Here is a 26,734-nt window from a genome sequence, read left to right as displayed (position 1 = left end):
TTACGGTGAGCCGAGATCATGCCACTGCACTCCAGCCTGGGTGACACAGTGAGACTCCATCTGAAAGAAAAAAAAAAAAAAAAGTAGCAATCTCAGGTCTGGTTATAAGCATTTTGTAAATAATAACTTATTTGATACTTATTATTACCCTATGCACTTAGCTGCTGTTATCCCCATTTTATAGATGCCAAGGTAGGGAGAAAGAAATATATTAAGAAATAAACAGAGCAGTTTTTGATGACAGGGATTTACTTACAGGTCTTCTGGTATACAGTGTGTACTGTGTGTGTGTTGAGAATGTGTAAATTCTGTACCAGGGTGTGAACAAGTGGAGAGTACGAGTCAAGAGCGACAGAGATGACAATTCATGGTGTGCTGTTGATTTCAAGTTAAGTGTATAACCATGGCATGAATGAGTTTCTTTCAGAGGACTTTGGGTTGTATACACTTCAGAAATGAGCTCTTACCTTCTACATTCTTCCTCACAGCCCCATGGAGGCAGGCTGTAAGCCTTGGCACATCTTGCTGGGATGACCTGACTGAGAGCTAAGGTTGTTTGCAAGCATGTAAGGACTTTATTAAACAGTATATTAATCAGGCACTTCTGGTTGCAAGCAACAGAATCACAATGCACCCTGTCTTTTGTTTAGAAGAAGGAGTTCATTGGCTTACACAACTGCAAAGGCTCGAAAGAGGCTGGGTTCAGATGCACAAATACACGATTTGAAATCCAGTTCTTTGCTGTTTGTTGGCTCAACTTTTCAGTCTTGACATTGTGCTCTGGCAAATTCTTTTTTTTTTTTTTTTTTTTTTTTGTTGAGACGGAGTCTCGCTCTGTCGCCCAGGCTGGAGTGCAGTGGCCAGATCTCAGCTCACTGCAAGCTCCGCCTCCCGGGTTTACGCCATTCTCTCGCCTCAGCCTCCCCAGTAGCTGGGATTACAGGCGCCCGCCATCTCGCCCGGCTAATTTTTTGTATTTTTTTAGTAGAGACGGGGTTTCACCGTGTTAGCCAGGATGGTCTCGATCTCCTGACCTCGTGATCCGCCCGTCTCGGCCTCCCAAAGTGCTGGGATTACAGGGTTGAGCCACCGCGCCCGGCGTGCTCTGGCAAATTCTTAATGGAGGCTCAAGTGATGCAGCAGCTCCATGCTTATTCTCTCTGAAATGGGCAGCCCTGGTGAAAAGCAAATCCCTCCTTCCTAACCATTCTAACAAGAACAGTAAAACCCTCAAAGATTTTATTTCAAAGAATAATAGCATGTATTAAGTGCCAGACACGAAGTCCTTTTTGTATATGAACTCTATTATTTCCTTGAATCCTCACAATAATTCTGCAAGATAGGTGCTATAATTAACCTCATTTTAATATGATAAAATTTAGTTACAGAAGAGTTGTGTCAGTTAGTTATTGCTGTGTAATGAGCTAGTCCCAAGCCTCGTGGCTTGAAAGACTGACCGTGAGTCTGAAGTCGGCAAACCAAGAGAGCTTGAATCCTCCAGGGTGACATTGGCTGGGTTAGTTCAGTTCTGTACATGTGTCTCTCACACATTCCCAGCAAGCTAGCCTGGTTCACTTAGTGAGGCAGAGATGCAGCAATGAGCTGGCACAATTATATAGGCAGAAAGGGCAATGGTACTCAAAGCCTTGGGAGATTCATGCTGGGAACTGGTACATTCTCATTTCTACCATATTGTTACCAGAATGTGTTACAAGTCCAGTTTGGATTCAGAGGTTGGGGAACTAAACTCCACCACTTCATGGAAGGATGTTTATGGTCACATCACAAAGGGCTAGAACTGGGGAAGAATCGGAGGCTATTTTGGTAATCAGCCTATCATAATGGTAATTTTATTTATTAATTTTTTTTTTTGAGATGGAGTCGCACTTTGTCGCCCAGGCTGGAGTGCAGTGGCGCGATCTCAGCTCACTGCAACCTCCACCTCCTGGGTTCAAGTGATTGTCCTGCCTCAGCCTCCCACGTAGCTGGGACTACAAGTGCCTGCCACACGCCCAATTGATTTTTGTACTTTTAGTAGAGGTGGGGTTTCCTCGTGCTGGCCTGGATGGTCTCGACACCTTGACCTCGTGATCCACCCACCTCAGCCTCACAAAGTGCTGAGATTACAGGCGTGAGCCGCGGCGCCTCGTCATAAAGGTAATTGCCGAAAGTTACATTTTTAGCAGGATTCAAAACAGCGAAGTCTGGCTCCAGAGTACAAGTTCTTCCTCTTTGCAATGTTCTTTATATAGTTTTTATTGATTCAGTTTGGATAGTAGCCCCACAATTGAACCAATCAATTTGGCCAGGAAAATGAAGTGTTTCATTGGTTAGATTTAGGTCCTGTCTTCACCTCTAAGATGGAGATACAGGAGTCAGCCCTAGCTAAACCGTGGGTACTGGAGGTGGCATAGGAACAGTAGTGCAAAGAAAAGTTATTTTCAGAAGAAATAATGGATAGAGATCAGGCCACAAAATAATATCCCTCACTGATGGGGATATGGTAGGGGAAATTGGGTAAATTTCAAGGATAAGGCCTTGCCATAATGCTCTTGGATTACAATGGAGAGACATATTTGCTCTATTTACTGGGGAAAAAAAAGACTGAAGAATTACAACTGGCTTTAAGTGTATGTGTCTGATGGTTGACTAGATCATGAGGAGGATAATGTGGACATTAGGAAAAGGGGCCTTATAGAAAGGGGCAGAAGTAGCAAATTTCAAGTGCCTGGGAGCCTCCAAATGGAGTCATGTGTGCTATTTTTAAATTACCAGGAGCCAGTACAACTCCTAGCTGCAGAGAGACATTTATCACACTGAAAAAAAAATGAGTGAATGGTTAGATACATGGATGGATGATGGATGGGTGGGTGGGTGCATGGATAGATGGTGGATGAAAAAATAAGCAATGAATGACCCTCTAGATGATAGGTGGAACCTTGCTTTGCTTTCCATTTTCTGCTTCAAATCACTTGCCAGCAATACCAAATAGGATGCATATTCCTCTACTTCCATCTATACCTGGCCTCTGAGCTTCCTCATTTTTTGCAGATTTTTTGTTTTTGTTTTTGTTTTTTGAGAGAGAGTCTGGTTCTGTCACCCAGGCTGGAGTGCAGTGGTATGATCTTGGCCCACTGTAACCTCTGCCTCCCGGGTTCAAGCAGTTCTCCTGCCTCAGCCTCCCAAGTAGTTGGAATTAACAGGCACGTGCCACCATGCCTAGCTAACTTTTGTATTTTTAGTAGAGGCAAAGTTTCGCCATGTTGGCCAGGCTGGTCTCGAACTCCTGACCTCAGCTGATCTACCCACATCAGCTTCCCAAAGTGCTGAGATTACAGGCATGAGCCACCACACCAAGCCTGAAGATTCATTATTTTTAAGCCAGCTGAATGGGTTAAGTGTTTGTCCATCGTGCTCTAGACATTCTCTGAGCATATTCGTATTACTACACTTAACACTTTTGTGAACCACATCCTTTTAGGCAAAAGTGATCATCTCTGTCTTACTCATTGCAGTACTCTAATGCCTAACACAGAGCCTGACCCAGAGAGAGTGCATGGCAAGTAAATTTTGAATGATGGAATGAAACAGTGAGTCAATGTGCAAATAATGTGCATTGATAAGAATATGTAGGGTCTACAGTGGTGATGTAGGTATTATAGCCAATGACATCTCCAGTGCCTTTTTACTTGGTAAATATAAGACTATAATTTTCTTAAAAGCATAAAAAATAGGCAATATTCTGGAAGCCCATTCCTGGCCAAATTCTTTGCTTTTAATATCGTGCTTAAATTTTGTCAATGCATTTCTAAAAACACGGAGGAAAACTGAGTGGGGAACAAGAACGCTTTCTCATCTCATTCATAATCTATGAGGCAGTCCTGGGATGCCATCAAGAAGAGATTATGAGGTGACAGTGAGACAGCAATGACTGCCTTGAGTTTTATCATCAGTCCTGGATAGAGAAGATGCATCACCTATAAGAAAAGGTGATCAGTTCTTCCATTTCCAAAGAGATGGGCATCTTAAAAGTTAGAAATTTGTGACTTTGAATTGCCTTTTTAATCATAAGAATCATAGCTTCTGGCCAGACGCGGTGATTCATGCCTGTAATCCCAGCATTTTGGGAAGCCAAGGCGGGCAGATCACATGAGGTCAGGAGTTCGAAACCGGCCTGGCCAACATGGTGAAGCCCCATCTCTACTAAAAGTACAAAAAATTAGCCAGGCATGGTATTGCGCACCTGTAGCCTCAGCTACTCTGGAGGCTGAGGCAGGAGAATTACTTGAACCCGGGAAGCAGAGGTTGCAGTGAGCCGAGATCACACCATTGTACTCCAACCTGGGCATTGCAGTGAGACTTTGTCTAAAAAAAAAAGAAAAAGAAAAATCATAGCTTCTGCTTAGGCAGTGCATACTTATGTTTTAAGTTATAGTTGACCAGTTTACATCTATTACTTCTGCTCTGGTAGGTTTCATAGTCTCTATTTTATAGTTGAGGAAAAGAATACCTGAGGCCGGGCGCGGTGGCTCAAGCCTGTAATCCCAGCACTTTGGGAGGCCGAGACGGGCGGATCACGAGGTCAGGAGATCGAGACCATCCTGGCTAATACGGTGAAACCCCGTCTCTACTAAAAATACAAAAACTAGCCGGGCGAGGTGGTGGGCGCCTGTAGTCCCAGCTGCTTGGGAGGCTGAGGCAGGAGAATGGCGGAAACCCAGGAGGCGGAGCTTGCAGTGAGCTGAGATCTGGCCACTGTACTCCAGTCCGGGCGACAGAGCGAGACTCCGCCTCAAAAAAAAAAAAAAAAAAAAAAAAAAAAAAAAAAAAAAAAAAACCTGAGAGGGTAGAATAAACTCACCACAAGCAACCTAGCTGGCAAGTGATTGGAGCTGAAGTTTGAACCCTATTTGTTTGACTCTGAACACTGCACTCTTTCCTGTATACCATCCCTCAAGCACAGTGTTGGGCCCAGATGAGATAGGCAGAGCTTCCTTAGCATAAGGTTAGCATTGTCTTTTTGGCAGACAGTAAGCCAAACATAACCACATACGTCTGACCAGAGGCTGTTGTACAAATTGGCCACTCAGGTTCTCTGAAGGAGCTTTATTTGTGGCCGATGAATAGTCCAGTGAATACTGGAATACATGAGATTAATTTTTCCCTACGTCTAAACATCCGAATGGCTTAAATTTCAGAGGGCCACGTCTTAACTTCTAGGGGGCGAGAGGCTTCACAGCATCTTTTTTTTTTTCTGAGACGGAGTTTCGCTCTGTCGCCCAGGCTGGAGTGCAGTGGCCGGATCTCAGCTCACTGCAAGCTCCGCCTCCTGGGTTTATGCCATTCTCCTGTCTCAGCCTCCTGAGTAGCTGGGACTATAGGCGCCTGCCACCTCGCCCGGCTAGTTTTTTGTATTTTTAGTAGAGACGGGGTTTCACCGTGTTAGCCAGGATGGTCTCGATCTCCTGACCTCGTGATCCGCCCGTCTCGGCCTCCCAAAGTGCTGGGATTACAGGCTTGAGCCACCGCGCCCGGCCGCTTCACAGCATCTTAAAGAAGTGGTTCTTAATCCACTAGCAAGTTAGAATCACCTGGAGAAGTTTAAAAACCATTGATGAGTGGAGTCTCAGCGTTTTTTGTTTCTTTGTTTTTTGAGATGGAGTGTCACTCTCTTACCCAGACTAAGGTGAAGTGGCACAATTTCAGCTCAGCTCACTGCAACATCTGCCTCCCAGGCTCAAGCAATTCTCCTGCCTCAGGCTCCAAAATAGCTGGAATTACAGGAGACTTCTACCATGCCCAGCTAATGTTTACATTGTTAATGGAGATGAGGTTTTGCCATATTGGTCAGGCTGGCCTTGAACTCCTGACTTCAGCTGATCTGCCCGCCTCAGCCTCCCAAAGTGCTGGGATTACAGTCGTGAGATACCATGTCCGGCCAGAGTCCAAGTTCTTCATCATTACAATGTTCTTTATCTTTATATATTTTTAATTGAACTCCTATGTTCAATGCAGCATTATTTATAATAGCTGAGAGATGGAAGCAACCTAAAGGTCTTTTAGGATGAAAGGATGAAGAAATTATGATACACACACACACACATGCAGACATACAGTCACTTTATCTTAAATAATGTAAGACAGATGTATTCTGGTATAAGTATTTAATTCATGGTGCCTTGCATAATGGTCAGAGGTGCGCATATCTGTGAAGGTGGAAATAAAGGTACGAATAAACTATTTGTAAAGCTGAAAAAAAAAAAAAAACCACACATGATGGAATAGTATTCAGCCCTGAAAAATAAGGGCAGCCTGCTGCACACTTCAGCATAGATATTCCTTGAGGAAATTATGCTAAGCAGAATCAACCAGTCACAAGAAGACAAATACTGCATGATTTCAACTATGTAGCTGTTTAAAATACTGAAACTCTTAGAAACAGTAGGCTTATCAAAATCGAAAAAAAAAGATAAATCTTTCAGTAACTGCCATAAAGCAGTTACTGAAATGCTGCCACGTGGTGATAAATAGCTCTCCTGATATATGTGCATAAAAATGGTGCCCATTTTAACAGGATACATTTTTCCTCCTAATAATAAATAATAATAAATGCATTAACAGGATACATTTTTGCAGACTGTGATGAATCTGCAAACTAGAGTCAGAAAACAAACCGTTGTACCAGGACATAAACCAGAAAATAAATAAATAACCAGAATATAAATCATGTGCCTTGGTATTTTCTTGAGTTTCAGAAGTGACCTTATTATGGCAAAACTGTGTTTTGATATTATGATTTGTATGCATCGAAAATGCAGGTTTTAGTACCAGGATCCATGATCTAGAAAGAGGTTTTAGTATCAAATTCTCAATGTTTTTGGTGAAGAGAGAAAGAGAAAACGTATCATTAAAAAAATTCTATTCAATACATGACAGAATTTTATATTTTGAACAAGATACTGTTTTGTATATAAGCCATGGAGAGTACACTTGAAAAGCTTTGGCTTTTGAGATACTTGGTTTCTAGACTCTTGTTTCTGTAAATCAGAACATTCCAATGTGGGATGAACATATTGGGTGAAGATCATTGCAATGCTCGTTTTTCCAAAGAGATGTAGTTGAAATCATTTAGTAGCATGTGAATAAAAGCAAAGATTTTAGAAGCAATTCAGTAATTTTGGTAGCTTTTGTTGCTCCCAACAGAGAATCAACGACAAGAGAAGGAGAAGAGAGAGAACGGCTCTTATCTTAATTTAAAGCTGAAAGATACACACATGATTAATACCAAAGAAACTTTCCATTTTATTCATAGAATGAAAGTAACCTTTTAGAGCTTTTCTGTATTGGTAGAAAGCAAAAGCAAAAAAAAAATTAATTGTTTATTTAAAAAGTGGTATTTTTCTGACTTGTGCTTACAGTTTCATTAGACCTACAATAACACATCATTAAGAAAAACAATAGTTGATCTGCCATGAAAAAAAAAGAATGACTAACACAGCTTCTTTGCTGTCAGCCCTCTTGTACTCCAAAACATAATGCTCATTTTGAAATATCGTGGCTAATCCAAAAAATATACAGCTAAACAGAAAAACAACATCAGTTCCAAATATGAATACATGATCTGCTACTTAATATGTCAGAGTATTTGTCAGGTTGATAACATTAGGCTCTGCGGCATTCAATTCTAAGCCTTGCAATATTTGAAGTCTGATATTGTGCTTCAGTAAATTTAATACATGGGCCTCAGTAATGGAGGGAATCGCGTTAGCACTTGGCAGTTTGTTATGCTGTATAAAATTGACTGCCCTGCAAATACAATAGCGATCATAAAAACGGTGGTCAGCAGAGAGGGGTGTAATGCATTTTTGAGGTTTCAGTAAAGGTCCAGATGAAATTTATTGAGATTTTTGCCATTTGGATGATGATCAATAGAGCTGTGCTAATAATTTGTTGTGAGGATGTTCTCTGGGGATATGACATTTTGCTGTGAAACTTTGGAAATTCAGAAAGTGGACTAAGTGATGATACTGCCCCAGTATATGTAACCGTCAAAGACTTTAACATCACTCTGGGAGAGGATTTATAGTGATGGTGATTACTTCTTCAGGCATTGAGGATGTGATGCATTCAATTATTGATATGTTTTCATGCATTTTCCAGTTTGGACTCACAGTCCTTTGATCCTATTGCTGTTTCAGCCCAGGGTTTTGTGAAAGGTTTGCTTTTAATTTCATTCACAGTTTCCAAATTGCTAGCCTGTTTTCTTAATTATGTCATTGATTTTCCCTGCCTCCTCTCCCCTCACCCTGTCCCCATGCAGAAAATGATCTTTGAAGAAAAGAATTCCACTACCTTTCATTCACGTCAACAGAGCCTGCTTAGAAACCCTGACTGTGAAAACCACTTTTGTTGTGTTATAGTTGCTGTTGTTGCTGCTGTAGATGGCTTATCTGCTGTACTCAATTTGCAAACAGGCTTCTGAGTTAATGTTAAAGGAATACGTAGCATTGCAGATAATGTTTGTGATGGTTACAGTTTTAATGCACATATGTCAGGGGACCTGTTAAATCACCATGAGACAGCATTCTTTTGCTTTATGGTGGTTGCTGTTGAATTTATCTTTTTTTTTTCAATTTTGATTAGCCGCATTCCAAGAGAGAGAGATGAGTTATCCAATCTTTGCAAAGTAGGATTCCACGCTGACAATGCAGAGATATCATTCTGAGAAAATAAAATAAAATAAAGATGATTTTAAAACTTTGTGTTTGGTAAAACTGACTTATCCTGAGGCTGTTTTTATGTCTGTTCTGTATGTTAGAAAAGGAAGTTCCGAGTTTGTGTTTATTTCCCTAACTGTTACATTGTTCTGTTTCCTCAGTATATTTTATGAACCTGACCAATTAAGTTTCAGCCCTGTCTAGGAATTTTTTTTGTTGCGGCTGTTGGATTAAAGTAACTAAGTAACTCTGCTGTGTGCATAGGCTTAGAGACACTCTACATTATTGTTTGCAAGTGAAAATTTGTCAGCACTTTACAGAGGAAACACTGAGACTAGGCACAGCAGAACAATTTATTTTCAATTAGCATGCACAAAGTAAGATTTATGACTTTGCATCTTTGATGACATTTCTTACATTGTTACCAAGCTACAGCAAATTAAAGGGATTCGTGAATACTAAGGGGTGTGTTTTTGTAATGAGGGAAAAGAGACAGAGCAATAAGAAGATAATTAAGGTAACAACTTGTGAAAAATTAAAGTGTTTCCGTCTTTCATTTTTGAATCTCTGAGCATAAACTTTGTAGTTGTTAATTTAATTGCCGCTGTTCACAGCATCCCTGAAGAATATTGAGGATTAATCATCTGGTTCATTCCAACAAGAGATAAGGCCTAAGTGAATTGAAATTTTACCAATTTAACCCTGTCTTCCTCCTAATATGACATGATTAACATTTTTCAATTAACCGCATGTAATTATTCTGAAGGCCTCGTTCCATTTATTTCTAGTCTTTTTGACGGCAGATTGGCCTTTTCAGGTAGTTTGGATCTAGAATAATTCAAAGAAAGCTCCATGTGTTCTATTTTGCATCTGGCACACAGGTTCATCTGCATTGTCTTTGGAGTTGCCGTTTCATCGGAAAATAAACGTCCGTAACAGTTGCATTCATTTTGGCAGAGGTGCTCTTCCTGTAAAGCACAGGGCTGCTCATTGAAGCCTGAAGGAGTCGTGTGGTATTGTTGGAGCGTATTTGTAACTGAGCAGGGTGAAAGACTAAACACCTTGCAGGCGAGAATGTCAAAGGTAGAGGTTGCCTGGAAATGGTTTTCCACGGTAAATGGAAAGACCTCAAGATTCGGAAGAGTTTGGCGTTTCCAAGGAACAGAATCCAGGCTAGTTCTTTGTGCTGGTCCATAGCACAGTGGATATTGAAATGTAAATTAATTAAAGTTTAATAAAATCTGTAATTCAGTCTGTTGCACATTAGCCACATCTCAAGTGTCCAATGACCTCCTGTGACTAGTGCCTATCATATTGGAGCCAATACGTAGTGGAGATATGGAACATCTCTATCATCTTGGGTTTTTTTTTTTTTTTTTTTTTTTTGGCGACAGGGTCTTGCTCTGTTACCCAGGTTGGAGTGCAGTGGTGCCATGATGGTGCAATGCATCCTTGAACTCCTGGGCTAAAGCGATTTTCTAACCTCAACTGCTCAAGTAGCTGGGGGATTACAGGTGCACACCACCACACCTAGCTAATTAATTTGTATTTCTTTTTTTGTAGAGGTAGGGTCTCACAATGTTGCCCAGGCTGATCTTAAACTCCTGGCCTCAAACGATCCTCCTGCCTCGGCCTCCCAAAGTGTTGGGATTATAGGTGTGAGCCACTGCACCTGGCCCCATCTAGGGAAAATTATGGGATAGTGCTAGGCCAGAGCACAGCCATCAGGTAGATAGTGGTTAATTAACCAGGGCATGCTGAATTCTGATACGGCAATAGAAATCTCTGTACCAGAGGGGTTAATGCTACAAAGGTTTATTTCTCTCCTACACAAAATCCACTGCATTCCTGGGCAGGAAAGAGGCATCTGGAAGTTTGTGCTGGGACCTTTTCATTCCTCTTCATGGCCCATGGGCCAGGGCTGGATGCCCATGCCCTGCCTCCCTGCAACACGACTTTTATTTTAGTCTTTTGTTTGCCAGCTGGACACTAACTTCCTATTTGTATCACCAAACACTATTATTATTTCTATTCTATAAAAGAGAAACTGAGGCTCAGAGAAGTTAAATAGTCTAAGACAAACACCTAAAGAATGATGGAGTGGGATTCTAGGTACATCTGAGTCCAGTTGCAAAGTCTAATCTTTAGTGAGCTAGTTGGACTCTTCTGGTGCACACTGGGAAGTCATCAGAGACCTTCCGGCTTTAGAAAACCTATTCTGACCAGCACAGGTGATATGGTTTGGCTGTGTCCCCAGCCAAACGTCAACTTGAACTGTAGCTCCTGTAATTCCCATGTGTTGTGGGAGGGACCTGGTGGGACATAATCGAATCGTGGGGGCAGTTTGCCCCATACTGTTCTCGTGGTAGTGGATAAGTCTGATGAGATCTGATGGTTTTACAAGGGGAAACCCCTTCACTTGGTTCTCATTCTCTCTCTCGTGTGGTGCCAATGTAAAGCATGCATTTCACCTTCTGCCATGATTGAGAGGCTTCCCCAGCCACGTGGAACTGTGAGTCCATCAACCTCCCTTTCTTTATATGTATAAAGAACCAGTCTCAGGTATGTGTTTATCAGCAGCGTGAAAACGGACTAATACAAAAGGAAACGTAGAGGGGAACCTCAAATCAGGGGCAAGCTCCTCTATTAGAAGCCTGATAAGTGACAACAACAACTTAAAGGAATAATGGTGGTAAACTCGAACACGTAACATCGTACAACAGTCCCTACAGGGTCCTAGAGTAGAAACTCCAAAAGGGGAAGGTTATAGTTCATCTGCAAATGTATGTGCACAGGCTCGCTGTGTGTTTTGGCTGATTTTTATTGAGCATCTATGATTTGCCAGATATTGTTTTAACTTTTTAGCTTGATATGCATTAGCTAATTCAATTCTCAACATATTTCAATGAGTTAAGCTTTTATTTTCATGGTTTTACAGATGAGAAAATGCAGGTAGAGAGAGGTTAGGTAACTTGCCCAAGGTGACACAGCAGAGGAGCCGAAATTTTAGTCACCATCTCTCTCAAGAATGAAGCAATATTTGGGGAGAAGGGTGACTCAGAGATTTGTAACACGGCCAAATCATAGAGAAAGCGCTGTTGACTCAAATAGGGCAGTCAGATAATGCAAATCTAAAGCTTTGAGTGTGAGGATCAGATGTGGCAGTGAGGATGGAGAAAGGAATACCTGAAGTCATGAGAGATGGTAAGATTGCTGAGAGGGTGCAGATATGCAGATATAAAGGGAGAAAAGTAAGAGGCCACACGTGAGGTCTTTGGCAGCATGACTTAGTAAATAAGGCCAAGGGTTTCAGTGTTAAACAGGCTTCTGTAAATCTTGACTTTGGCACTATGTGACATGGGTAAGTCATATAACTTTCTGGGACAACATTTCCTTATTGGCAACATGGAGGCAAGGATGCTGAAAGCACCAGATCCCACCAGGACTAAAGAAGAAAATAAGCATGTACGTCTCTGCCCACAAACTCAGTCTTGCAATAAGAAGCACAGTTTTGTGTTGTTGTGAAACAAGGTTAGTTTTACCCTCATCCCCACTTTTCCTTCATGGCCAGGAAATGTAACCCTCATTATGTAAACGGTCATGATTCTCACCTGGGGCCTAGAAAGATCAAGGGGATGGAGAGGACCTGCTTAATCATCCACCTTCATCGTCTCCCAGATATATAGGCTGTATTTCTGCAGACCGTATGCTTGACACTCAAATATTTCACTAAAACAAGCAGCACACAGCCATTCCCCTTTGGAGATCTCTGCTGCTTGCTTGATAAACTTAGACCTTTTTTTTTTTTTTTTTTTTTTTTAAATATGGAGTCTCGCTCTGTTGCCCAGGCTGGAGTGCAATGGTGTGATCTCGGCTCACTGCAAGCTCCGCCTCCCGGGTTCAAGTGATTCTTGTGCCTCAGTCTCCCAAGTAGCTGGGATTATAGGCTCCTACCACCTGGTTAACTTTTGTATTTTTTAGTAGAGACATGGTTTCACCATTTTGACCAGGCTGGTCTCAAACTCCTGGCCCCAAGTGATCTGCCTTCCTTGATCTCCCAAAGTGCTGGGATTACAGGCATGAACCACCGCTCATGGTCAACTTACAGATTTTGATATTTTTACCAGCGTCTGGACATCTCTTTTATAATCCAGATGAAATCTCTTTCTCTCTCTCTCTCTCTCTCTGTATGTGTGTGTGTGTGTGTGTGTGTGTGTGTGCGCGCGCACGCGCTCCTCCTCCCTTCTCTTTCTTTTTCTGTTTTCATTATAGATACTCTCTCACGGTCCAGGTTAGAACATCCAACATAATCACTTCGACAGCCAGGTTTCGGAAAAGCGAAAGCTTCTTAAAGACAGCCTTATCTTTCTGCAATGCTTGGCTCCATCCCTCCACTAACTCTATTGTTTTTCCTCCTTGAGTCCAGAGACAAAGAGGGTCCTATATACCTACCTGTTTGAGTGATGGAAGAGAAGAGAAAACACAAGGAGGAAAATCCTAACTAAATAGCCTCAGATAGTTTGCATCCAGGTTTGTAAAATGCTTAGCACAGTTCCTGGCATATTGTCTGTGCTAAAACAAGAGTAAGAGTAACTTCTACTACTACTACTTTTATCAGCAATGGTGAGGAAAGGAACAGAGACCTGAGTCCACCCTGGAGAGTTTCAGTTTTTGGTAAAGAGGCAAGGGAAAGGAGAACGTTTCAAGAATGTCAGGTTGGTGAGTAAAACCAAAAGACCATGAAGAGGTTGAAGACTGAGAAATACATTGATTGGAATTTTTTTTTAAGATCGTTGGTGACCTTTCAGGGGGCTGTTCTAGTTGCTGTGGACAGAAGACAAGCATTCATGTCTTAAGGAATGAGGAAGTGAGGAGGAAGCGAAGACCCTTAGGATAGGATGAGCTTGTAAAATGTTCACTCTGGAGGAGGAGGAAGGTAAAGACAGAAGCCTGAAAGGAAGAGCTGAGATGAGTTTTAGCTGCTGGTTGACATCCAGGTTGAGATGGCAGTGGGCCCCAGGACACCTGGAAAAAGATAGCTGTCTGGGCATTTGGGGATTGGGAGTATTAGTCAAAGAATGGTAGTCTCTGTCTAGGTGTTTACGGCGTCTTCTCTCTGCCTAGAACTAATTCATTTTCATTCTCTTATTCTCTCATTCATTCATTCTCATTCTCTCTCTCTCTCTCTCCCCTCTCCCCACCACCCCTCCCATTTAGTCCGTTTTCTGAATAGTAGATTCCTTTTTAGTTTCTTAAAGGTTATCTGCTCTTAACCTTCTCTTGGTTATTTTTCTGACTGCCCAAAGTTTCTTTTCCCCAACCTGAGTCTGTGTGATAGGACTTTCTTCATTTTCTGTGCCACTTAGCTCAGTTTGCACTTATGTTTTCTTGCCTGTATTGTCTATCTTCCCAAATATGTAGTTTTGTAAGGAGAGAAAACATTTGTTCAATTTATTGATGGATACTCAGGACCTAGCATATAGTATGAGTTGAATAAATACATCTTTTAAGTATTCATAAAGTATTCATATGAAATACTCATATTCATAAGTGCATAAATGAATACATGGATGAATTTGGGGGCATCTATTTCTTTTAATGAATGAATAAATGAATGTGGTATCTTTCTAGGCAGAGCTCATCAGTATCTGAACCAACAATTCCTGTGTAAAACGCTGAAAGTAGAATCTCTCAGAGTGATATCCTGTGAAATAATTATTAGAACTGAGAGTGAGAGACGGAGACTTGAACCAGGAAGTATTTATGGGGAAGGTAGCATTAAACTTCCCAGGATGTTTCCTTGGTATACTCATAATGGATTTCAAAGATCCATGCCTCTTGGAGGATTCTACGAGCAGGATTTCATGAAGCTCTTTTGTGAAATGCTTCCGTTAGGCATTGGCATTTTTCCCAAAGGGATTCAAGCATGGTTTCTAAGTGTCTCAGAGCCTAACGTGGAATTGGGGGAGAAAAGGAGGGAATGAAGAGGAACCCTCATTGGAAGTAATAATGAACCCTCCTCCAGCTTTGCAGAGCTCTGCCAGGAAGCCACCCTCAGCAAACCAGGGAACCTCCTGATGATGAGCTGGGGTGGTTTCTGAACCATGAGTCATCTTGTGCAATGTGGCTCTGGCTTTATCAGGATGATATGTCTAGACTTGCAGTCAGCTGGGGAGCAAGTAGGAGGATCCTGGGGATGAGGCCAGGAAATAATGGGTGAGTGTTAGTGCTGGGTTCAGGTCACTTCCTGCCCTTCAAGTAGTTAACTTCAGGGCATCTGTTCACACCCAATATTTATTCATTATTCACCCACAGAATGCCAGACACAGTGGTTAGTTCTGGGAATCTAATGCTGACCGAGACAGATAGGACCCCTTCTCTGATGGACCTTAGAATACAGCTTGGCAGGCAGCTAGAAGACCTTATCAGATGATTGCTAATCCGAGTTCTCAGGGATGATCTAAGGGAAAAATGTGCAGGAGTCAATGTAGAGCATAAAGCACGGAAATGGAATTTTGCTAGAGTGCATCAAGGATCATTGTTATTTTATTTTTATTTTTATTTTGGAAGGAGGGGCCATTTATGGCTCCCTATACCTGATGAAAGACTGCATGTTCATTAACATATTAATGCCACTTGTAGTTTGGATGAGTTAAACTCATCTAACTTTAGTGTTTACAAGGGATGAGCTACTGTAGTCTTTTTGGATCCCTTCTTCTCCTTTACTTCATCATCCTATCCACCAGCAAGTTCTAATCCATCTTCCCTACTCTATTCCTGCTGTCACCAGCCTGGTCACTGTCTATCACATTGACGACTGCACCAGTCTTCTAACTGGACACCATGCATCTGCTCTTGTTTCTTCTCTCCTTTTCTCTGCACAGCAGCCGTAGTGACCTTGGAAAGTCATAAATCTGTCATGTCAATCCCCTTACCCCTTAAGATGGTTCAGTGGAGTCCTGTTTCTTCTTTTCCTTCTCCTCCTTCTTTTCCATCTTCTTCTTATTCCTCCTTCTTCCTTCTTTCTTGTTTTTTTCTGAGACAGGGTCTCACTCTGTTGCCCAGGCTGGAGTGCAGTGGTGTGATCATAGCTCAATGCAGCCTCAACCTCCCAGGCTAAAGGGAGCCTCCTGTCTCAGCTTCCCAAGTAGCTGGGACTGCAAGCACAAACCACCACACCTGATCAATTTCTGTATTTTTTGTAAAGATGGGGTTTCATCGTGTTGCCCAGGCTGGCCTTGATCTCCTGAGCTCAAGCCGTCTTCCCACCTCAGCTTTCCAAAATGCTGAGATTATGGACGTGAGACACCACACTCAGCTGAGTACCATTTCATTTAGGAAAAACAATCAGACTCGTTACCATGCCCATGAAATGAGGTACAGATCCTGAGCTTCTTGTTGATCTCATTTCGTGTCACTCTTCCATCAACCCTTGTACTGCAGGCCACTCTGGCTTCCTGACAGTCCTTGGAATACTTAAAGATTATGTCCAAGAAAAAAAACAACCCTATCAAAAAGTGGGCAAAGGATATGAACAGACACTTCTCAAAAGAAGACATTTATATGGCCAACAGACACATGAAAAAATGCTCATCATCACTCGCCATTAGAGAAATGCAAATGAAAACCACAATGAGATACTATCTCACACCAGTTAGAATGGCAATCATTAAAAAGTCAGGAAACAAGAGGTGCTGGAAAGGATGTGGAGAAATAGGAACACTTTTACACTGTTGGTGGGACAGTAAACTAGTTCAACCATTGTGGAAAACAGTATGGCGATTCCTCAAGGATCTAGAACTAGAAATACGGTGTGACCCAGCCATCCCATTACTGGGTATATACCCAAAGGATTTTAAATCATGTTGCTGTAGAGACACATGCACACGTATGTTTATTGTGGCACTATTCACAATAGCAAAGACTTGGAATCAACCCAAATGTCCATCAGTGACAGACTGGATTAAGACAAATGTGGCACGTACACACCGTGGAATACTATGCAGTGATAAAAAAGGATGAGTTCGTGTCCTTTGTAGGGACATGGATGCAGCTGGAAACCATCATTCTCAGCAAGCTATTGCAAGAACAGAAAACCAAACACTGCATGTTCTCACTCATAGGTGGGAATTGAACAATGAGATCACTTGGACACAGGAAGGGGGACATCACACACCAGGGCCTATTGTGGAGAGGGGGAAGTGGGGAGGGGATAGCATTAGGAGATATACCTAATGTAAACGACAAGTTAATGGGTGCAGCACACCAACATGGCACATGTATACCTATGTAACAAACCTGCACGTTGTGCACATGTACCCTAGAACTTAAAGTATAATAATAAATAAATAAATAGGAAAAAAAAAAGATTGTGTCCTACCCGAGTATTTTTATGTGCTCTTCCGTATGCTATTCTCCACATGGCCAGCTCTTTCTTAGCTATTGGGCTGTGCCTCAATATTATTTTCTCACTGGGACTTTCCCTTAGATACTTACCTTCTAGACTGTCAATCAGAGCATTTTGATTGATAACAGCATAATCAGCGATGATGTTGTTTACATCTACATGTCTTTAATATGTGTCTCCCTCTCTAAGGCCACTGCATTCCAGTGAGAACCACCTCTACTGTTTTGTATATGGAATTCCCAATGCCTTATACCATTTTGAACACAGTGTTGCTTAAACCAGTGTTGAATGAATGAAAGATGGAAAGAAAATGATCAGCGCTGAGTCATTTTCTCTTATTTTTCTTCTGTTTTCCTTAATATCATCTGCGGACACATCTGCAGAGTATTTCTTTTTTTTTCTGTAAGAATGCATTTCTAGCTATGATATAGCTGGTTTCTGACCCTTGAGATACAACTCCAGAATTGGAACTGGGTAGCTGAGAGTGCTTTAGGAGAGGTAAAATTTGTCATTAGTATTATTGTTTATGTGTGCAGTGTCCTTCATATTTTTTCCTTTTATATAGCATTTGACATTTGCAAAATGTTTTCCATTTATTTTTATGTTGGGGAAAGTAAGAAGCTGTACGTGTTTTTTGGTGTAAGTGAGCATAAAAGCAAGGCATCTGATTCAGGGTGATATTTTTTGTCATTTTCTTTGTGTTTTGATCAGGGAAAAATTAAAAGAGAGAGAGAGAGAGAGGGAGAGGGAGAGAGAAGAGAAATGACGATGCATCCAACTATTTTCCAGCTCTCCTCCACCCCACTCCCGACACAGCTCTCAAGGAGAGGACTAAACCACTGTAGAAAAGAGGGAACATTCAACGACCCAAGAAAATGTGAAATGGTGTGGGGTGTGAGATTTCTTTATTAGTCAATTTAAAATAAAATGTGGCTCAGTAATTTAGAATGTGTCTGGAGTCAAGCAGAAAATTAGCCATATTCACATATCCTACCCCTTCCCCTGGAGGCAGCATGAAGCACCAATAAAAATAAAAATAACAATACCTTGTATTTATGGGGTAGCTTTCTCCCAGACCTCCTTCTCACTCACCCTTTTTATCTTTTCTGTGTCCTTGGAGGGGAGCAAGTGAGTCTCTGAAACCTGGGAGTTCAGCTCTCTGCAGATATGATCCTCAGCATTAAAACTTCTTCGAAGTCTTTCATTTGATGGTACATTCATTCATGGGTTTATTTGTTCATTTATGCTATTTAGCAGTGCTTATTCCATATCTACACTGTGCTTACCGTGTATACTGATTGTACACAGTATATCTTACAGGTAGTACAAGATCCTAGCAGGTAGTATAAGATCCTAGCAGGTAAGAGCTACTACTGTACAGTCCCTAGGAGCTATTACTGTAATGTCTATTCACAGACAATGGAATAATGTTGTTAGTTTTTTTCTGAAAACAATCATAACTTTCTTTAAACCATGGTCTTGTCTTTGGAACATGCATGATTTGGTTCCTGTGTACTTTTCAAGGTCTGTAAAGGCTGTTTTGGGTTGATGTTTCTGTAGGCTTTTTCCCTTGGGGGAAAACGTCTTCATAGAATTTGCTCTTCTGGGTAATAGATCGTGAATATCTCTCTAGTTTGCAAAAGTGATTGTTTAAGAAAGGACATGGATAGATAGATAGACTCACTTTCTCATTTTAAAGATTTCCTTATTTTGAGAGGTCTCGGAATGATTTGAGTGTCTAATGAAAGCAAAGATCTTCCTCCCCAGAGGAATTGGTGCATGTACAAAGAAAACGCCATTTTGTACCGTCACTTTAGGGTTCACAGTTTTTGGTACCCATCCTTGGACACGATCCGTGGCCACCCAGGTTAAAACATCTTTTGTTTTTTTTTTTTTGTTTTTGTTTTTTTTTTAGACAGGGCCTCTCTCTCTGTTGCTCTGGCTGGAGTGCAGTCGTGGCACAAACACGGCAGCTCACTGCAGCCTTAACGTCCCAGTCTCAAGCGACGTTCCTGCCTCAACCACAAAAAGAGCTGGAATGACAGGCATGAGCCACTGTGCCTGAATCTAGACCTATTTAGAAAGTTCAAGTGTGAACTTTTGGGGATGCCATAGAGAGCCCTCCCTTCCTGCCAACATTCATTAAATGATGGTTTTCACCCTGCACAGCAGCTTCCCTCCCCTTTCCCCAGATAGTCTCCCTCCCACCTACCTATGAGAAAATAAAATGTTTTCTTGCATCACTATGAAAAAGAGCCCTAAATCAATAGCAAATCAGGCTATGGAATAAAGGAGTCTTTATGGCCCGAGAAGGTGATTGCTGAAGGTTGCCATTTAGCAACATTGGGTTTGTGTCTCCCTGGGGTCTCCAGCAGCCCAGTGTCTCTGATGTGAGGCACCTTTGCCTACATGAAAGTCAGCCCCTTTCCCCCTCCCCTAGTGGAGTGCAGGGAGACAAGAATTCTGAAACAGGTCAGCTGGCATTTTTTGTTTTAAAGATTTTCTTCTGGGCAAACCCTAGCTGGATGTGACTGGTCTGCTCTTTTGGTACCAATCCTTGCTTGACAGTGATCCCTTTCCAGATATGAGCATCTCCAAGTCTCGGGATGGTTTTGCTACAGTCAAGGGGTACCATCCCAATTGTTTCTTTACCCCACACCGTTTTTTGGTTTTTGTTCTTTTTGAGATGGAGTCTCACTCTGTGGCCCAGGCTGGAGTGCAATGGTGTGATCTCAGTTCCCTGCAGCCTCAACCTCTCGGGTACAAAAGATTCTCCTGCCTCAGCCTCCTGAGTAGCTGGGATTACAGGCATGTACCAGCACATCTGGTTCATTTTCTTGTATTTTAAATAGAGACGAGGTTTCACCATGTTGGCCAGGCTGGTATCGAACTCCTGACTTGAAGTGATCCATCTGCCTTGGCCTCCCAAAGTGCTGAGATGACAGGCGTGAGCCGCTGCACCTGGTCTTCTTCCCCTTTTGCCATGTAATTTTTTTTTCTTGCACTTAAAGCAAGTACAGAACCTCACATGACGATCTACATGCACCTGCTGTGTTTTACACGTCTTGGTTATGTTAGTGTGGGTATTTAGGAGCCATGCTCATTTTCAGGGTATTTAATAGCTGAATTCGGTTTCATTTAGATACTGATAAGGGTCTTGAAATTTAAAGAATGTGTCGTTAAGCTTGACATCTCCCAGTGGTATGGCCCTGTATTAGGGAGACATAAAAAGCACGTATGAGTGTCCCTCTCCCTCTCTCTCTCTCTCTCTTTGCGCACACACACTACTTCTCCACGGCTCCTGCATGTGGCCAGTCCTCTTCCTTCACATACAGCCCAGTTCTCTGAGGTTTCCATCCCCTCAAGTCCATGACCCTCTGGTGGAGTAGCCGTAGTGGACAGGCACACCCTCCTTTACTGCCTTCCTTTCTATGCAACTACTCACCTCATCTGTGGCTACAGTTTGATGACTGACTGGGGGCTAAGAGTGCTGGGATTAAAACTGCTAACTCCCCACTTTTTTTGACTGTTCCAAATTGGGGCAAGCATGAGTTTTAAAATGTGCTTTGCCTGTCAAAGCTTGTCTAGATTAAGGGATGAGCAATGGCATAGGGTCGCTTACCCCAGAGCATGAACTGTTGGTCCTAGTTCAAGCCCCTTCCCCAACTCCCATGACAATGGGCCTCAGACTCCCATGCAGGAAGAGCAGATGCCACGTATTGAAATTTCTAGTTTGTCTGGCACTAAAAATGATAGCTCTGCTCGCTTGTAATATATGTTGCCTTTGAAATGCACTTGCAGTGATGGTGTTTCCTGTGCAAAGGCAGAGAAGAAATCATCACATCAGTGTACTTTGCTGAACCAGCTGAACCCCTTGCCTACCCAGAAGCTCTGTCACCCCCACTGAGACTGGCTTGCTAGTGACGATGAACAAAGATGGTCTTCAGCTTTCTGATACTAGGGAGAGCTACGATGCGTAGGCCATCAGGGTTAACTTTTGTATTTCTTTCAGGTCTTCTTGGGTTTCTCCCTTCTTGGGTTGCTCCCAAAGTAGGAGCAATAAGCTTATGATACCAGCATATTCTCCAGCACTCCAGAAACTCAGAACCCAGCAGACAGCGTAAAAAGAACAATGTGGCTGGGTGCAGTGGCTCATGCCTGCAATCCTGGCATTTTGTGAGGCTGAGACAGACAGATCACCTGAGCCCAGGAGTGTGAGACCAGCCTGGGACACATAGTGAGACCCCCAACTCTAGTAAAAATACAAAAATATATCCTGGGATGTGGCGATGCCTGTAGTCCCAGCTATCTGGGAGGCTGAGGTGGGAGGATCATCTGAGCCCAGGAGGTCGAGGTTGCAGTGAGCCGTGATTGCATCATTACACTCCAGTCTGGGTGACAGAGTGATACCCTGCATCAAAATAATAATAAAGAACAATGCTTTTTTTTTTTTTTTTTTGAGATTGAGTCTCTCACAGTCACCCAGGCTGGAGTGCAGTGGTACTATCTCAGCTCAGTGCAAACTCCGCCTCCTGGGTTCACGCCATTCTCCTGCCTCAGCCTCCCAAAGTGGACTGTAGGTGCCCGCTACCACCCTCGGCTAATTTTTTGTATTTTTAGTATTTTTAGTAGAGACAGGGTTTCACTCTGTTAAACAGGATGGTCTCGATCTCCTGACCTCATGGTCTGCCCGCCTTAGCCTCCCAAAGTGCTGGGATTACAGGTGTGAACCACCGCACCTAGCCAGATGCCTTTGTTTTCAACTGCAGATGGTTCTAGTATTTATTTGCATTCTGTTGTATTTCAGACCTTGATGGCACTTGAAAGCTGACCTCGAGACTCCCACTGCGGTGGGAGCTGTGCATGTCACACTCAACACGTGATTCTATTAATTCATCAGCCAAGAGCCATCAAGTTGATGTGGCTGAAGCCAAAGGACCCTTTAGGTTTACTCTTGCTTCATCTCATGGCTTCCACCTCGCCACTGAGGCTGTTGCTATGGGCGGTTACCTAGTTTTTTTCTCAGGAGAAATCTGATCAAACAGCATGTTGAGTTTGACAGCAAACAAGAAAAACCATAGGATCAGTGACACGTTAAAGGACTTCCATGGAAGCCATTATTGGGATAAGCGAAGATTGAAGAAAAACAAATGGGGGTTATTTTTCTAAGTGGCTTTTCAAGAAGTAATTGTGTGTGTGTGTGTGTGTGTGTGTGTGTGTGTGTGTATGCAGGTATGCACTCTTTCGGGTCTTTTGCGTGTGTTAAATTTTTATTTTTATTTTTTGCAATTTTTATTTTAGGTTCAAATGCTACATACACAGGTTTGTTACATGGGTAAATTGTTTATTTAATTATTATTATTATTATTTGAGATGGAGTCTCAGTCTTTGGCCCAGCCTAGAGTGCAGTGCTGCAATCTCAGCTCACTGCAGCCTCCACCTCCCAGGTTCAAGTGATTCTCCTACCCCAGCCTGTTGAATAGCTGGGATTACAGGTGCCTGCCACCATGCCCAGCTAATTTTTTTTTGTTTGTATTTTTGGTACAGACAGGGTTTCACCATGTAGGCCAGGCTGGTCTCGAGCTCCTGACCTCAAATGATCCACCCACCTCAGCCTCCCAAAGTGCTGGGATTATAGGCATGAGCCACTGCACCTGGCACTATTTTTAATTTTTTTGAACGTTTATTTTAGGTTTGAGTGTACACGTGCAGGTTTGTTACATGCATGTTCCTGAAGTTTGGTATACAAACTGCATGTTCCTGAAGTTTGGTATATAAATGATCCTATAACCCAGGTAGTGAGCTTAGTACCTGGGAGACGGTTTTACAACCCTGGCCTTCCCACTCCCCCGCATCTCGTAGTCTCCAGTGTCTGTTGTTCTCATCCTTATGTCCATGTGTACTCAATGTTTAGCTCCCACTTATGAGTGAGAATATGTGACATTTGGTTTTCTTTCCCTGCATTAATTCACTTAGACTAATGGCTTCCAGGTGCATTCACGTTGCTGCAATGAACATGATTTTTATTTTTATGGCTGCATAGTATTCCATGGTGTATATAGACCACATTTTCTTTATCCCATCTGCTATTCATGGGCATCTAGGTTAATTTCATATCTTTGCTATCGTGAATAGAGCTGCAGTGAACATGCGAGTGCGTGTGTCTTTTTGGTAGAATGATTTATTTTCCTTTGGGCATATACCCAGTCATGGGATTGTTAGGTTGAATGGTAGTTCTGTTTTTTTTTTTTTTTTTTTTTGAGACAGAGTCTCGCTCTGTCGCCCAGGCTGGAGTGCAATGGCACGATCTCGGCTCACTACAAACTCCGTCTCCCAGGTTTATGCCATTCTCCTGCCTCAGCCTCCCGAGTAGCTGGGACTACAGGCGCCCGCCACCTCGCCCGGCTAGTTTTTTGTATTTTTTTTTAGTAGAGACGGGGTTTCACTGTGTTAGCCGTGTTAGCCAGGATGGTCTCGATCTCCTGACCTCGTGATCCGCCCGTCTTGGCCTCCCAAAGTGCTGGGATTACAGGCTTGAGCCACCGCGCCCGGCGGTAGTTCTGTTTAAGTCCTTCCAGAAACCTCGAGACTGCTTTGCACAGGGGCTGGACTAATTTACATTCCCACCAACTGTGTAGAAGCCCTCCTTAAGGAGTAATGTCTAATTAGCACCTTGCAGTCACACAAGAGGTATACAAAGGTAAGAGCTGCCACTTCAAGATCAGAGGCCAAATGAGAAACTTTCTCTTTAGCAGAATCCTCAAGATGAGCAGACTAACCTAGTCACAGCCAGTCTCTAGGGAGTGATGCACAATTGACTTAGACAAACAAAGCAAAAAATGTTGTTCTCAGGGCTGACTCCGAGGATTTACAACAAATACTGTGTGGAGTCTGTTAGACCAACAATTAAGATGAAAACACAACTTTAAAACACATGGAAGAAGTTTAAAGGCACACTCTGGCATGCTCTGGATGCTGTTTATGGAGGAGTTTTCCTTTCAGTGTTGTTTGTAGGCAAACTCCAAGAAGCCTGATTTTAGCATCTTTACACGCCATTATCAGATTAAATTTTTGCATTAACTGATGCTTCCCTCTTTTTAATTTTTCACCTCATCTTAAGTTCCTTCTCTACGTATTTTAAAACCTCTTTTGCTGTGTACATCTCAATTTCAGATCTTTTTCACACGCCGAGAGGAGGCTGTATATATTTAATGTTTTAAGGCTGTAATGCTGAGTTGTTCCCTGAACAGAAAACATAGCTGTTTGATCGAGAACGGAGATATTCCAAGTTTGATTTTCTAATGATTCACCCTTTCCCTTGTACTTGTGATAAATTCCAGTTGTATAGTTTAAATGGTCATTGAATAGATGTGCCACTCTGCTGTCTACAGTTTTAACATGCTCGAATGATCTCAAAATGAGGCAATCGTTTGAACAGAAACCCAAAGAGGCCTGGGAGGCATAGCTGCCTGAGACTGATTCTGAGTTCAGCAGCCCCAGGCACTTGCCCTCAGACAGGCTCTGAGTATGTCTGTAGCAAAGTGACCCTCGGGTCACCTTTTTCATTCTTCCTTCTGCTCGGAGATGGTCCGATGACTTTGCATGTGCCTAAAATCAGTTTAGTCGGATGCACTTCATTTCAAGAAGGCACAAAGATAGGAAAACCTGGAACCGTATTATTTTGCTTCTTCCTGGCTTAGAGAGTGCTTCAAGGGAAAAGGCTTTCTGGTCTACCAATTCTACCCTTGTTCTTTTTTTCTAAAACATTTCCTTTCTCACAGCGGGAGACAGTCTTTGAAAACCCAGGTTTCCAGACATGGAAGAGAGAAACCAAGTATTGGAAATCATTTCCTACTGCCCAATTTCCCCAATTCTCCTCCTTCATGTTTTTTTATTCAGAATTGAGACTGCTGGACTTCCTGGTGCTGTTTTGATGTGGTAGAAGAGGGAGTTGCAATATGACTGTTGGCTTGTGAAGGACTTGTCTGTAGTCATACCACTCAGGATTCAGGGTAAAGAGTCAAGTCTCTTGGCTTTATCTCTCAATAATCATAAAAATACATCCATTGATTTCCTAGTCCATTCCCACTGGTGAGAGGCTTTTCCTTAAGACCACTGTCTTTCATGGATTGGTGCAAGCTTCCTGTGGCTCTTTCTTTTTCTTTTCTTTCTTTCCTTTCCTTTTTTTTAGACAGGGTCTCATTCTATCACCCAGCTGGAGTACAGTGGTGCAATCTCAGCTCAGTGCAACTTCCTCCTCCCAGGCTCAAAAGATCGTCTCACCCCATCCTCCTGAGTAGCTGGGGTTACAGGCGCACACCACCGCACCCAGCTAATTTTTGAACTTATTTATTTTATTATTATTATTATTATTTTTGTAGAGACATAATTTTGCCATGTTGCCCAAGCTGATCTCGAACTCCTGAGCTCAAGCTATATGCCCCTGCAGGCCTTCCAAAGTGCTAGAATTACAGGCATGAGCCACCAGGCTTGTCTTCCTGTGGCCCTTTCCTTCCCTCTCCACACCTGCGTCCACCCCGTTCTGACAACTGCAGCCCGAGTGACTTTTCCATTAAGTAGTGTCTAGCCACATTGCTTCCTACCAAAGACTCCTCAGAGGCTCCAAGTGGGGGCCGGGCGTGGTGGCTCACACCTGTAATCCCAGCACTTTGGGAGGCCAAGGTGGGTGGATCACAAGGTCAGGAGATCGAGACCATCCTGGCTAACATGGTGAAAACCCGTCTCTACTAAAAAAAAGAAAAAAAAAAAGTTAACCAGGCATGGTGGTGGGCACCTGTAGTCCCAGCTACTTGGGAGGCTGAGGCAGGAGAATGGCGTAAACCCAGGAGGCGGAGCTTGTGGTGAGCCTAGATCGCGCCACTGCACTCCAGCCTGGGTGACAGAGCGAGACTCCATCTCAAAAAAAAAAAAAAGAAAAAAGAAAAAAGAAAAGGCTTCCAGTGGGATTAACTCTTCCTTAATGTAGCCCTTTTTATCTGACCCCTACTCACTGTCCCATCTAAACTCCAGCCACATCTCATGGCTTGTTATTTGCAAAATATGCCATGTTTTTCGCATACTCAGACTTTTATGTACGGTATTTCCTCTGCTGGAACCCTTCTCCACCTCTGTTCTGACTCAACAGAGATTACAGCTCTTATGGGAAGCTGTGAACTTCCTGCCCCACTGGGGTTGCCTGTTCTTCCCTCCCTCTTTCCTTGTGCTTATTCCAGTCATAGGGCTTTCATGGTCTATTGATGTTTCCTATCAGCAGCCTCCTTCTGATAGAACATGCACATCTGAAGGACAGAAAATATGTTTTATTTACCTACTGGCTGGCAACCATTTAAATGCAAGAGGTAAAAGAGACACCTCCACCTATGTGTACAACCTTGGCTGTGTCTCTTAATTCTTTCTGGACCTCTTTGTATGTCTCCTTGGTTGTGTATATATTAGACAGTACCCACCCTATGTTAATGCCCTGTGATTTGAGATTATTTGAGAATGTCATAAATTGGTCCCCGGGCTGTATTTGAAAACTGCTGAATCACACTCTGCCGTGTAATGTCAGCCACAGCTTCCACCATTACTACCAGTCAGTGATGGTAAC

The 26,734-nt window shown here is 42.6% G+C and overlaps 1 protein-coding gene across 4 annotated transcripts in view; it reads left to right on the top strand.

The window, feature by feature from the left end:
- Positions 1–26,734, top strand: part of RBFOX1 (RNA binding fox-1 homolog 1) — a 2,535,170-nt gene that overhangs the window by 1,940,045 nt on the left and 568,391 nt on the right. The gene's annotated exons all lie outside the window — the stretch shown is intronic.

The sequence above is a fragment of the Trachypithecus francoisi genome, unplaced genomic scaffold, assembly GCF_009764315.1.
Source record: "Trachypithecus francoisi isolate TF-2019V2 unplaced genomic scaffold, Tfra_2.0 Lachesis_group15, whole genome shotgun sequence".
NCBI classification, from domain to species: domain Eukaryota; kingdom Metazoa; phylum Chordata; class Mammalia; order Primates; family Cercopithecidae; genus Trachypithecus; species Trachypithecus francoisi.
This window is presented reverse-complemented; position numbering and strand designations above follow the sequence as displayed.